We start from the raw sequence: 12518 nt of genomic DNA on the forward strand, positions 1-12518 counted from the left end.
TATAACACAACACCTTCTCTTTAATAAAACATTCTTCCATACTCTTGCGCAGTAAATGGTCTTTGATCCATCATCGTAGTCGACACTACTCATTTACAAAATAAAACAAACACAAAACACTCACAAACACAAAAAAAAATATCCTAGAAAAATTTCGAGCAAAGCGCAGCGGCCGGCCTGCGCCGGCGGCGGCGGCGGTGTTAGCGCAAAGCATCAAAGGCGCCGCCGCCGCCGCCGCCGTCGGCCGCTGCCGAGTCGGCCGACGACTAGAGTGACAGAGAAAGAAATAGTATCTGTTCGTAATGCCTACTTTATTGGCGCGCGTTGCCCTTGACCCGTGCGGCTGTTCACCTGTGCGTAGCTGAAGTTTTAGGTTCGTTATTATTTATTGTGGTTATTACATTGATATTTTTAATAATTACTCTTTTTTATTTTTTTCATTTTAAATTTGGGTTCTATGCAGCTTAAAACACTATTTGGGACTAAAAAAAAATACTAAAATTTTCATGAATTTTGCGACAGGAAATTCTAATAATAAAACACTAATATTACTAATTTATTATTAATTAATAGTAAATTATTATTTTACTTATTTTCTCTTTGGTCCTCATTATTTACATTAAAATGTTATTTATTTACATTAAATAAAATAAATTAATTAATAAAACAACTTATTTAATGACTTTGCAGGCTAGGCTTGTGCAGAGTTTTGCCTGGGTGTAATAATAAAGGTCACCATTTATACCCAAAAACAAAGACAAAAGGTGTATGTGTCTGTTATCCATGAAATTAGAAGTTTAAACGAAGGAAAATCTGTACAGCGCCTCTATATTTTTTTTTTGGGGGAAAATAGCCCGAAAAGTCCCACATTACCACAATAAACTTTTACTCATAAGGTTGATGCACAAAACTAAATCACAAATAGAATGTTAATAATAAATTAACACTTTTATTTTTATTAGTAAATTAAAAATGATTGACTTACCTAAGTTTCTAGAAGTACACACCCAGCAGTCTATGCTTACTTAAGCATGTCATCATACCGGGCATATCCGGGTCTGGCAAAAGAACATCTATGGGAACGCCCACTTGCGGTAGTATCTCAATTACTACATAGTGTACAAGTGCCCTCTACACCAGTTCCCTGGTGGCACAGCCGAGCTGCATTGTGTGACGGATGCAGCAGAGACTTGGTTAGGGGAGCTTAAGCTAGATATAATTATGATCCACGCAGTTTTTTTTTCTGCCAGTAATAATAATCTCAATTACTGTGTAATTAGTAGCATTGTCTAATGTTGATGTCTATATAACTTGTAATTAGTCCTGAAAAATACCACCACAGCATTAATACATTACTTTATATTGAATTTAGTTCTCATTAAATTGTTGCTACATACTTATCTCATAAAGACATAGCCATCGAAGTAAAATCCCCTGCAAATACAGCTGGCATTCAGTGAGAACCATCCCAATCACAAGTGCACTCTCCATTTGTTGTGACAATGAAGATAAATATTGTAACTAAAAGTCAATGGTAAGTAGGTAGGGACATTTTATCAATTTCTTCAGTTACACCATCAAGCTGCCAATATGAGTGATGTTTACTTTTTACTGCGTTTCTTTTTTAGAGTCCATTTGTTTTGCTCCTTTAAATTTTCTTGACGTTTATTTGTTTTGATTGTTTAATTTTTCTGTAATGTAAAGCATTTTTCTGTTCTGTAAAAAAAACACATACTAATTGTGGTAACACGCAGTGTAAATATGTACAAGTTAGTTGATAATCATATTGTTAATATCAACAAAACCTTTTTATGCAGAATTACGTCACAATATTATTATAAACTGTTGATAATATTTTCTTCAGGATGGCCCATGTGGTTATGATGGTTTTATACTTCCGTTAGCGGAGTTCGGAGCTGCTTGATCTTTATAATATCATGGTTATGGCACTCCGTGGTTGGCATAATAATATAATTAATGTTAACATTAACACTGAACTTATTTTGTAAATAAAATCGTAATATAATTTGAAGTAACTGGTTTTGCAGCCTGCCGCCAAATCGTCTGTGACAGTTGACAGTTCACAGACTTTTTTTTTGTTTTGGTTTACCCCGAAGGGTAAGGCAAAGGGAACTATGCCCATACAGCCATGTCTTACGTATTTTTTTTCTTGGTTCACAAAATGGGCGCTAGATGGCGGTGTGACAGCCAATTATTTATAAAATATAATAACACATAACACACATAAACTGCCTATATACGTCCCACTGCTGGGCACAGGCCTCCCCTCAATCAACCGGAGGGGGTATGGAGCATACTCCACCACGCTGCTCCACAAAAAAAAATAATAATAATACCTATCCAACAATAAAACATAACCTCACGGCTATATCACAATGTGGTAGACAGAGGTACATCCATCCAAGAAAATGTACGTAAAATTATATCAGACTTCGTTAGAAACCTTGTTGGTATTTAGAGCGGCATCCATCGATATATCTGCTACTACTGCCATCTGTTGATGTGAGTCGGAACTAACACGGGGGTCAACTAAGTGATCGCGAAATGTACGAAAATTACGGTAAAATTGTTGATATCTTTCGATTGTGTTGATTTTTATATAGCTGCAAGAAACCGCAGACATAGGTAAGTATTACATGTTAATTTCATCTCGATACCTCCACGTGTTTCCGAGAAAAAAGTCTTGACAGACAGACGGACGGACAGCAAAGTGATCGATCCTATAAATAAGGGTTCTGTTTTATCTTTTGAGGTTCGGAACCCTAAAATCACTGAAGTTTTCATGAATTTTCCGACAGGAAATTCCACTTGATATTAACTCAGAATCATGGTTAAAATTATCAATTGAACACTTATTGGACTAGTACTGTTTATCAGTGTTATGCTGTTGGTTTTCAATAAGTTTCCAATAGAGAAATGCGAGGAATTCTTGTTAGAAATGAAGTAACAAGCCAAGCCAAAAAAATACCTATCGAGTGTTCGATTACCGCTCGTATCAGTTTTAGGAAATAAACTTTTAGAAATAAACATTATTAGATACTTACGTATGAGGAGCTCGGTGGCGCAGCGGTAAACGCGCTCAGTTTTCGATTGTTGAAGTTTTTTAAGCAACATTCGCAAAGGCCGGTCATAGGATGGGTGACCACAAAAAAAAAGTTTTCTTCTCGAGCTCATCCGTGCTTCGGAAGGCACGTTAAGCCGTTGGTCTCGGCTGCATTAGCAGTCGTTAATAACCATCAATCCGCACTGGGCCCGCGTAATGGTTTAAGGCCCGATCTCCCTATCCGTCCATAGGGAAGGCCCGTGACCCAGCAGTGGGGACGTTAATGATGATGATGATGATGAGATACTTGCGTTTGCTTCTCCACCAACTCATAGTGGGCCAGCGTGATGGAGATAACTTTTACGGTAGAAGTTCTGGATGTGTGTAAGAGTTTATTTAAAAATCTATTAATAAAAGAAAGAAACAAAGAAAATAAATCTTTTTAGAGGTCGCCACGGTAACAATTCAATTAGGTGCCCTACATAAAAAGGGAACAAAATTAAAACAATTACTTACTTAGGTATAATAAAATATAAAATGTGCTACCGCCAGGCTTGTGCGATATATTGAACTCTAAGATATAAATCGTAAGTAAGTAGGTACTTTACTTTTACAATAATATTACTTAAGTAAGTACTTATATGAAGCAGCATACCATATCCAATCTAGTAAGTAATATTTAAATTTTAGTAATAGAACTAGGCTACTACTTAATAGTTGTCGCAAACACAGATGTGTTGTTGTTGTGCTCTGCCTGTAGAAGGTGGTAAATCTTTTTCTTTGCGAGTCGATGGCGATCGAAGCTAAATTTTTGCTGACCAATAATTGGCCACGCTTACGGCATTGTACGGTGGTAAATAATCCAGCGACTTTGAGTTGACCAATTAGGGACTTTCCAATCGACGTTCCTCAAACACACGATAGATGGCGTTGTTCACTTTTAACGTGATAATTCGTCCCTGACGTCGCAAACAGACGTATCTGCAATTTTCTGCTAAAATAAATTGTGTCTTATTGACAATAACATAAGGTGCAAATCAGATCCGGCAAAAAATTGAGATACGTCACTTTGCGACGTCAGGGACGAATTACCTATTTTCTCATTGCTGGGGTACCTACATAATTATTCAAAAATGTATTGTAATGGCAGAAGCATACATAAAACTAAATGTTGCTTGATATTTGGATCACATGTATAGAATGATGTTGCTACCTACATTGCTTCTCTTTATTTTTATCAGAATAATAAATGAGTGGAAGTTATAACTGTTATATACCTTGCTGTAATTAAAAGGGTCATCATTTATACCCAAAAACAAAGATAAAAGATGCATCTGTTATCGAAGTTTAAACGAAGAAAAAACTTAACAACGCCATCTAACGTCAACGTTTCTTTCTTTCTTTCTTTCTTTCTTTCTTTCTTTCTTTCTTTCTTTCTTTCTTTCTTTCCATCTATCGTGTTTTTGGGGAACGCCGATTGGAAAATCCTTCATTAGAGATAAAAAAAATATGTTACGATGCAGTCGATCGTAGAAATTTGTTGGATATTGCCAACATAGGAATAAAGATAAAGAACCTATCAAAAATGATTACTTACTTAAGATATAAATTCAAAGTCATTGCCAAAAAATGTCCCCTTATAATGACGATTATCAATAAAATTCGTTTATTAACTTTTTGATTTGCCGCAGATGGCACTAACTACTTGGCCGGACAAATGGGGATCGCTGAGGGCTCTCGCCCGGTACAAAATTTATGACAACAGGCCTGAAGGTGCTTAGTTGGGAACTCTATCAAATCAAAGTATTTAATGTAATACAAAAAGATATAAAAATAAACAACTAGGATTTTCTGTGTTTATCCCGTTTAATTGAAGTAATTAGTTACGTTAAATAAATAATACTTACAATACAAACACTCTTTATTACGCACAAAAGAAACATATACCTAGAATAAACAATTACAAACAAATACCTAAGTGGCACAGAACGCGACCTTAGTGCTAAGTAACAATTTCTTCCAGGCAACCTTTCACACTCCGGACACTTCATACAAAACACCTCGTTTTACACAGACACTACACGTGATGTCTGATGCCTATACGATTGAAGACTAAAGTAAGACCGAGGGGGGTGAGGTAAGCTTAGCTCAGCCGCTGGTGTCAGTTTTATTCCTTATTCTATGTTTCAGGTAAAAGAAATGATTTTGGCAACTTGTGCGCAGGCCCGTGAAGATATAATTGAGTAAACCAGATTCCACGCTTACAAAGTCGCGGACCAGAATAAGTGATTGATAATAGAAACCGGTTTGAGGTGACCCTTCATCTCAAACAAGTGATCCATGGGATCTGAAATCCTTTATAAATGTAAATTTAAACAAATGTATGTGAGAAGATTGGATGACCGTTGATCTTACGACAAGAGGGTGAGGACATTTCACCTTTGACTTTGATCACGGTAAGATCTTATGGTCATAAGTTGATCACCGAAAGAGCAAAATCACGTAAACGCCAAAAGGTCATTTCGAGAAAAAAGCTGTTTTTTTTGTCATAACTTTTTACCCATGCATCCAATTCTATATGACATCAATGACGTAAGATTACCTAGTTTTTTCGTTTTGTGTGTCTAGTAATACATATCGTAACATGAACTACTTATTATTTCAGATTATTTTGGCACTTACGCAACTTTGCTTTTCCAGTGGTGAGTTAAAATTGTGAAAGTGTAATAAGTGAAAATTTAAAGTGTTTTAATATCGAAATCGGTAAATAATTATCAGTGTTTCATATCATATATTTTTTAAGAGATATTTGACATCACTATTGTCAGACAGTTATATTTTTTTGACGTGACTAATTGTAGATTTGCCGAGTTTGCCGCAAATGGCATTAAACACTTGGCTTAAGGGAGGACAACCAACAATTCCATTGGATTACCCATAGAATTGTCGTCCAGACAATGGAGACATGACGAATGATAATTTGGCCTAACGAAGAGTTGGAGCTGATAAGAGATGAAGCGTTCTCTGCGTCTGCAGAATTTAGAAGAATAGGAGTGTGTACTTCTTTTGGGTGAGTTAGTTTTACTTCCATGCAACGATTGATGATTAATATTTTTTTTCTTATCTTAATTAGCCTATTCGATCCCACTGCTAGGCAAAGGCCTCCCCTTGATTTTTCCACTCCTTTCGACTTTGAGCGGTCTCCGGTCAATCCCTCCGATAAGCATTGAGGTCGTCACACCATCTTTTACGCGGTCTTCCACGATCTCTATGCCCGCCCTCAGGTTTCCGACCCGTGCCCATTGCTCCATAGTTCTTTTTACGAACGTTATTTTATAGTTACACCCAAAAAGTCCGACTAGGTATAAACATACTTTTTAATTTTATAAGACTAAAATATCCTTATTATGTAACGTAGGCAAGTAAGAAAATAGTTTGATCGTAAAGTCTTAAAGTTAAGTACCTTCCCAAGAGTACCTACATAGGAAAGCTTTTAGTATCTGTGCGAAAATGAATAAATAACACGCTATTTGAGATACCTAGTTCCAATTTCAAATTATCTCAAAACCGCTACTATTATTTGCTTTCACATTTTATAAACTAGAATGGAGAAAATTAGTACATAGACATCAATACACCGCTATACATGGACTGTGTATTGAAAATGGCGGATACTGGGAAAGTATACAGCAGGTAATCATGTCATTATGATAGATCGCCAGGGAAAAACAAAGGTAGTTGCGTCGTTTTAAAACTGGGTTGGCGCCAAAAAACGCTTAAAAGCCTAGGGCGGTTTAGTAGCAAAACGGCGTAAGCGCCACTTTAATACATTTGCACCTAGATAGCTCGCTATCGACTACACGGGCAAACAATTTGTATGTAAGTACTAAAAGGCTGTGGTCTGTTTTAAAATTGTATATTTACATGTTCGTGTGTTTATAGAATAATGAGTGTGCTAGAAATACGATAGGTGGTTTAATTGTCTTGGGAGAAAGTGTACTAGGATTTCATTATTTATTTATTTTGAGGAAGACTTACGGCCAAATACATTTTCTAAAATAATAACCAGACAATAACTAAAGGCTAATTACAAGTCTCCACCTAATAGTGGCTAAGTTATTTACCCTTTTACAATCATAAAAATCAAGAATAAAGTAAAGTAGGTTAAAGCAGGTTAAGTAAGGTAGGTACAAACATTTGACGTTCTCAAACTAGGGCTAGTAAGTCACTTGTGTCTCAAAGAAAGTTTACGCAATTTTTTGTCGTATCATAAGCAGTGATGGGAATGTTCTCATTGTAAAAACTCTTTCATAGTAGCCACACTGGCTGCTTATCTTTTTCAAATTGTTCTTTCTTGTGCTCTGGTCTTATCTGCCTAAAAGTTTCGGTAACAAAGCTCTTTTAACATAAGTTTGACGCCTTTTTAGTGACGGGAACGTTCCCAAAGTGGGAACGACACATCACTGATCATAAGGATAAAAAATATGTGGCCACGAGCATCACTATGCATAGACTTTGGTACCATGTCACATGATGTTTTTTGACAAATAACACTGTAAGTCTCACTAAATGTCAAATATGTTAGTGCGACAGAGTCCTAAAGTGGGTACATTACATTGCTCATGACTGTTTGGACTGTTTGTAAAGACGTAGCTCTTAAGACATTAACTTTTCGGGCGCTTTTAATTTTCGTGTTTGAGCTAAGATGTGCGTGACGGGCGTGACCTAAGGGGTTTAACCTTCGAGAGCTAGCACGTAATCTTCGATTGGAATCAAGCCACACATTTACCGGTGGTGGCAGCCCAGTTAGCAGAACGCTAGCCCCTCACTTTGAGGTCGCAGGTTCCAGCACAGGCCTAAACCAATGATTGTCGAATTTGTTTTCAAATTCATGTTTGGATCATAAATGATTATCACGTGCTCAGCGGTGACGATAACATCATGAGGAAACCCACACTCCCGAGAAATTCATTTTCGGAAGTATGTGATCTAACCTGTATTGTCTGCAGTCGATTTGAGACTTTCATGTGACGCAACACGGTTAAGAATACAAAGACTGTGACTGTAATATTTGGAATGATTTTACTTTTGTCTATTTACTTTTAGAAATGATTTTCCTAAAATCATTCAAACATAATCACACCTTCTCGTCCATAAAAAATAATCAACGAAATCCGCAAGACCGAAATTTGCGAAAAAAAAACATACTGGAAAAAAAAAACAAAAATGGCCGCGCAGTGATCGTCAAGGGGTGGGCATTTTAAATGTTCATTCTCTAACACAGACGCAATAGTCAACGCGATGACGAGGGTGGTAACCCCAACACTATCGCAACTATCCGCACTCCTGACCATTCCAACCTGACCCCCTCCCCTCGCTGGAACACTCGAAATCATTCCCAATTTTTGGATGACACGCGGGTCGTGACGGGTCTCACTGAGATGGTTTTTGATGCAAAAACTACACGCACACATGCGAATTGGGGGCCGGAACGTGGTAGGCATAAAATTCGAAAATATACATAGGCGTATTCGGTGATGCTGCGTTTAGGTGCGTCGTTGATTTTAGTTTTTTAGTGTTCTTTTACTTTGATGCTCTAAACGAGGCTAATGAATCTTTTTAACGATTTCTTACTTACGTCTTAAACGAAGCAACGAGAATGGCTTTCAATACATATTTTAAATGTTGTCAGTTCAAGAAGCAAAATTAAGGACCTATAAAGTTTAATAACGTCATAAAATGAAAAAAAATCTGCGTTTCTTTTGTTAAACACCTATAATTATGACACAGTTGATATAAAAATAAAACATTAAGTACTTACGTAATATATTTTTTTTAAATAAGTAGTGAATGTCATTTGAACTTTTTCCGTTTTTATTCTGAGAGCCTAAAATCTTTTTGGTATTTTTTGTCATATAATAGTACTAATAGATTAAAACTGTACCTTTAGGCAAATAAATGGTTACCTAAATGACTTTAGTACCTAGACAGAGGATTATGCAAAATGATTTCTAGTCGTTTTTGGACATTATTATAAGTAGGTAATAAGCCTTGTTCTAATAATGTGAGCACCTACGGAACGCAGGAATTGTACTTTATGCTATAACTTACTTATTGTTAAAAAGACTCATTTTGAGATTGTTTCTTTTTTAATTCATTACATTTATGAGTTATAATTAATTTCCGGAATGGGTCCTTTTAAGAATTTTAAGGTTAGATAGTCCGGCAATATAAGAAAACCAGCCCAATACAAATTAGGTCACATACTTCCGAAATGCATTTCTCGGGTATGTGGGTTTCCTCACGATGTTTTCCTTCACCGCTGAGCACGTATAATCACTGTATCGTCAAACGAAGAAATTCACGTGTACATGCACGTTTTTGAAAGATCACATTCTGATGTCGTTTTCTTCAACAAAACCTCGATTTCCAAAAAACAAACAATCGAGACCACAATTTTTGAAATTATTGCGAAAAAACTATTAATATTTGTTCGAATTGCGCACTTACATTCTAGAGTCCCTGGTTCAACTCCACTCGGCTCTAAACCACTGAATTCGACTTTGTGAGTTTCAATGCATGTTTGGATAGATAATTGTCATCACGTGGTTTTTACGATTTGTGACCGGTTAATAGCAATGGGCTCGTCTCCTATTACGTGGGACTTTAACATAGGCAAGGAATGGGTTTACTGTCACACTGCCTAACCTGCTACGTCATAACTAGAGCAGTGTTAGGTACAAAAGTAGTCCGGCGTAAATACTACCTACATCCGCGTTATATAACTGAAAGTACATGACGTTATAGGGTACATAGATACACTAGACAGTCGCGATTTTTGGTCTGCTCCTCAATATATCACGTCGGGAGCAGTCAACGCACACACGACCGCGCACACCAGCGCGCGCCGTCATCGTCAAGGGGAGTAGCGTTAGAGAAAAAAAAGAACAAATAAAAAAAGAAAATAGTTAAGTAGATACATCATTTATTTGAATGAACACAGTACAGTGGTCTTAATAAGTAATATTATAATTACGTCCTTAGTGTACTCAGCCAGCTTGCAGAAAAAAAACTTTCTTAATGTTTTTTGTTAATATTAGTGACTAACTGCGACTTTGCGTTAATACATAAAATCTCACGACTATATTCAAATATTCAGATAGTCATACATCCATCTGAAGATGAACTGAGTAACCCACGCTTCGAGCTTTCTATTAGACCAACGTGTTAGGTGACGAGCCGTATCGCCGTCTATAATGGTCGAACCAATAGGCTCCTTGACAACCTACTCAAATGAGATACTTTTAACGAAACGTGAAAACGAAACTTCTCTTTGGAGTTTGTATGTCCTGTGACGTCATCAATAAAAGCGGTCAAACGTCGTACTCATTGTTACTCAATTCATAAATAAAATTCGATAATAAGTCGAAAAGTAAAATGAGATTGATTTTTGATCATCTTAGACTGGTTTCTATTTCTAGAATAGCATTTTATAATTTAAATCTTTGACTCAGTCAAATACCCTATCGTGTGTTGGTGAAAACTAAATTTAAGATAAAAAAAATAAACGTTTAGTTGAAACGAGCCAAACGTAAGCTTACTTTATGCAAAAAAGCTTATTATAAGGTTAATGATTACCTAAAATGATAAAAATGTCTGGTATTGAAAGTGTTCCTCTAGTTAATAAATAACTATCAATATACACTTAAATGACCTTGACATTTCTTCTCTTCAGCCATAACACCTTACGAAATGACGTAGATTCAAAAATGTTAAATTGACCTTCAACAATTTTATCCATGACAATTACGTTGAACAGATAATTCTTGTGTCTGATTTCTAACAAAATAGATGTAGTATTTACACCAATTGTGCAAACACAAAATTGAGAAATACAATTCCTATTAAGTATTCTATTTAAACAATTGTTTAATATCAAATAAAATCAATGGCAAACATGAATAATAGTGAGAATTAACGATTTTTTGTTTGACAATTAATGAACTTTGAATAATAATTTGTAGTTTCATAAGTACGTCGGAAGAGACCTTGCACACAAGTTAAAAATTATTAAATATTTATAAGAACCATTTATGGTGACAGGTTCTCGCAACTGCACAAAAGAAAAAAAATCCGCATCCAATCTGCAATTTTGCAGCTAGCATGCATTCCAAATGGAGTCCGCCTGTAACAGCCCTAAGAAAATCATCCCTAAGGAAATTTAAAAAAAGAAAAATTATGTCTTTTTTTTCTTTTTCTCTGCAAACAGTACCCCCCTATGGAAGTGTGGGAGCGTTATTAGTTCGCCGCGCCGGGTAGGTTTTCACAATTTTGAGTCGAACCGAGTCGCACAATGCCCCGTCATTTTCTATGATTAATAGTGGCGCGTCACTGTTTATACTGAACTGTGTTAGGTGATATATGTAAGGATTTGATATAGATTTATCTGAGGCTAATCATCATCAACAAGATCGATCTATTAAAGACCTTTATACGAAAATTGCTGCTTCAAAAAATGCACCTGAACCATAGAATAAATTATTACGAAAAGAACGGCAACTTTCCGCCCCGCATCTATTCGTATCAGACGCAGAGCTAGAATTACGTACCCTCTGGGTCTTACTTTAGTGTTAAATCGCCGTAAGAGTAAAAGGGAGCGCGCGCGGACTCTGTATCCCTCGCACTTACACGCTAAGACGGCCAACGTTAAGAATGAAATTTTTGTATGAAGTGTCCGGTATTTGTCTGAACATAGAGTAGAGTAGACATAGAGTAGATACAAAGCTGCAACTGACGCTCGTTTCTCGTATTAGAGTGATGATTGAGTGAGTGAGTTTGGTGATTCAAATTTGGAGTTTTCGCATTCCAAATTTGAATCACCAAATGATAACTTGCAGCTGGATATGCTGTAACATTATTAACTTCCTAAGGCCTGATATTTCTAGACAATAGTTAAACAATAGGGTGTAGATTTTAAAAGAACATTCGGTCTTACGACTTTAATCATCATATTAGAGAGACAATCAAATGTATGAATAACCCTGTCACTAGAGCCTATCGCCCATAACAGTTGTCCATCATGTTAAAAAGGACACAGTCCCTCTGTCAGATTTTACGACATGTCAAGGAAACAGCTGAACGTGTTCTATGATCAGTATCGGTCCAACAGACACATAACATTTTCATTTACGAAGCTTAGCCTTACATGACCCCCAGTGAAAGGGGTACAAAGGATAGTCTACCACTGCAGCACTGTGGTTTGGCAAAGCCTCTTGGACTAATGACCAGCCTACTTCCAAAATATCGCATGCAAACGCCAAAATTACAATTAATAGGAATTGATTTGAGTGTGAGTTTGGGTTAAGATTAAGGATCCAAATAAGTAGTACATTCCATACCGATTTTAAAAATGGAATTACATTGATTGTCTATTATTTTAATATTGAAGTTGTGT

This window comes from Pectinophora gossypiella, chromosome 18 (assembly GCF_024362695.1).
Source record: "Pectinophora gossypiella chromosome 18, ilPecGoss1.1, whole genome shotgun sequence".
NCBI classification, from domain to species: Eukaryota; Metazoa; Arthropoda; class Insecta; order Lepidoptera; family Gelechiidae; genus Pectinophora; species Pectinophora gossypiella.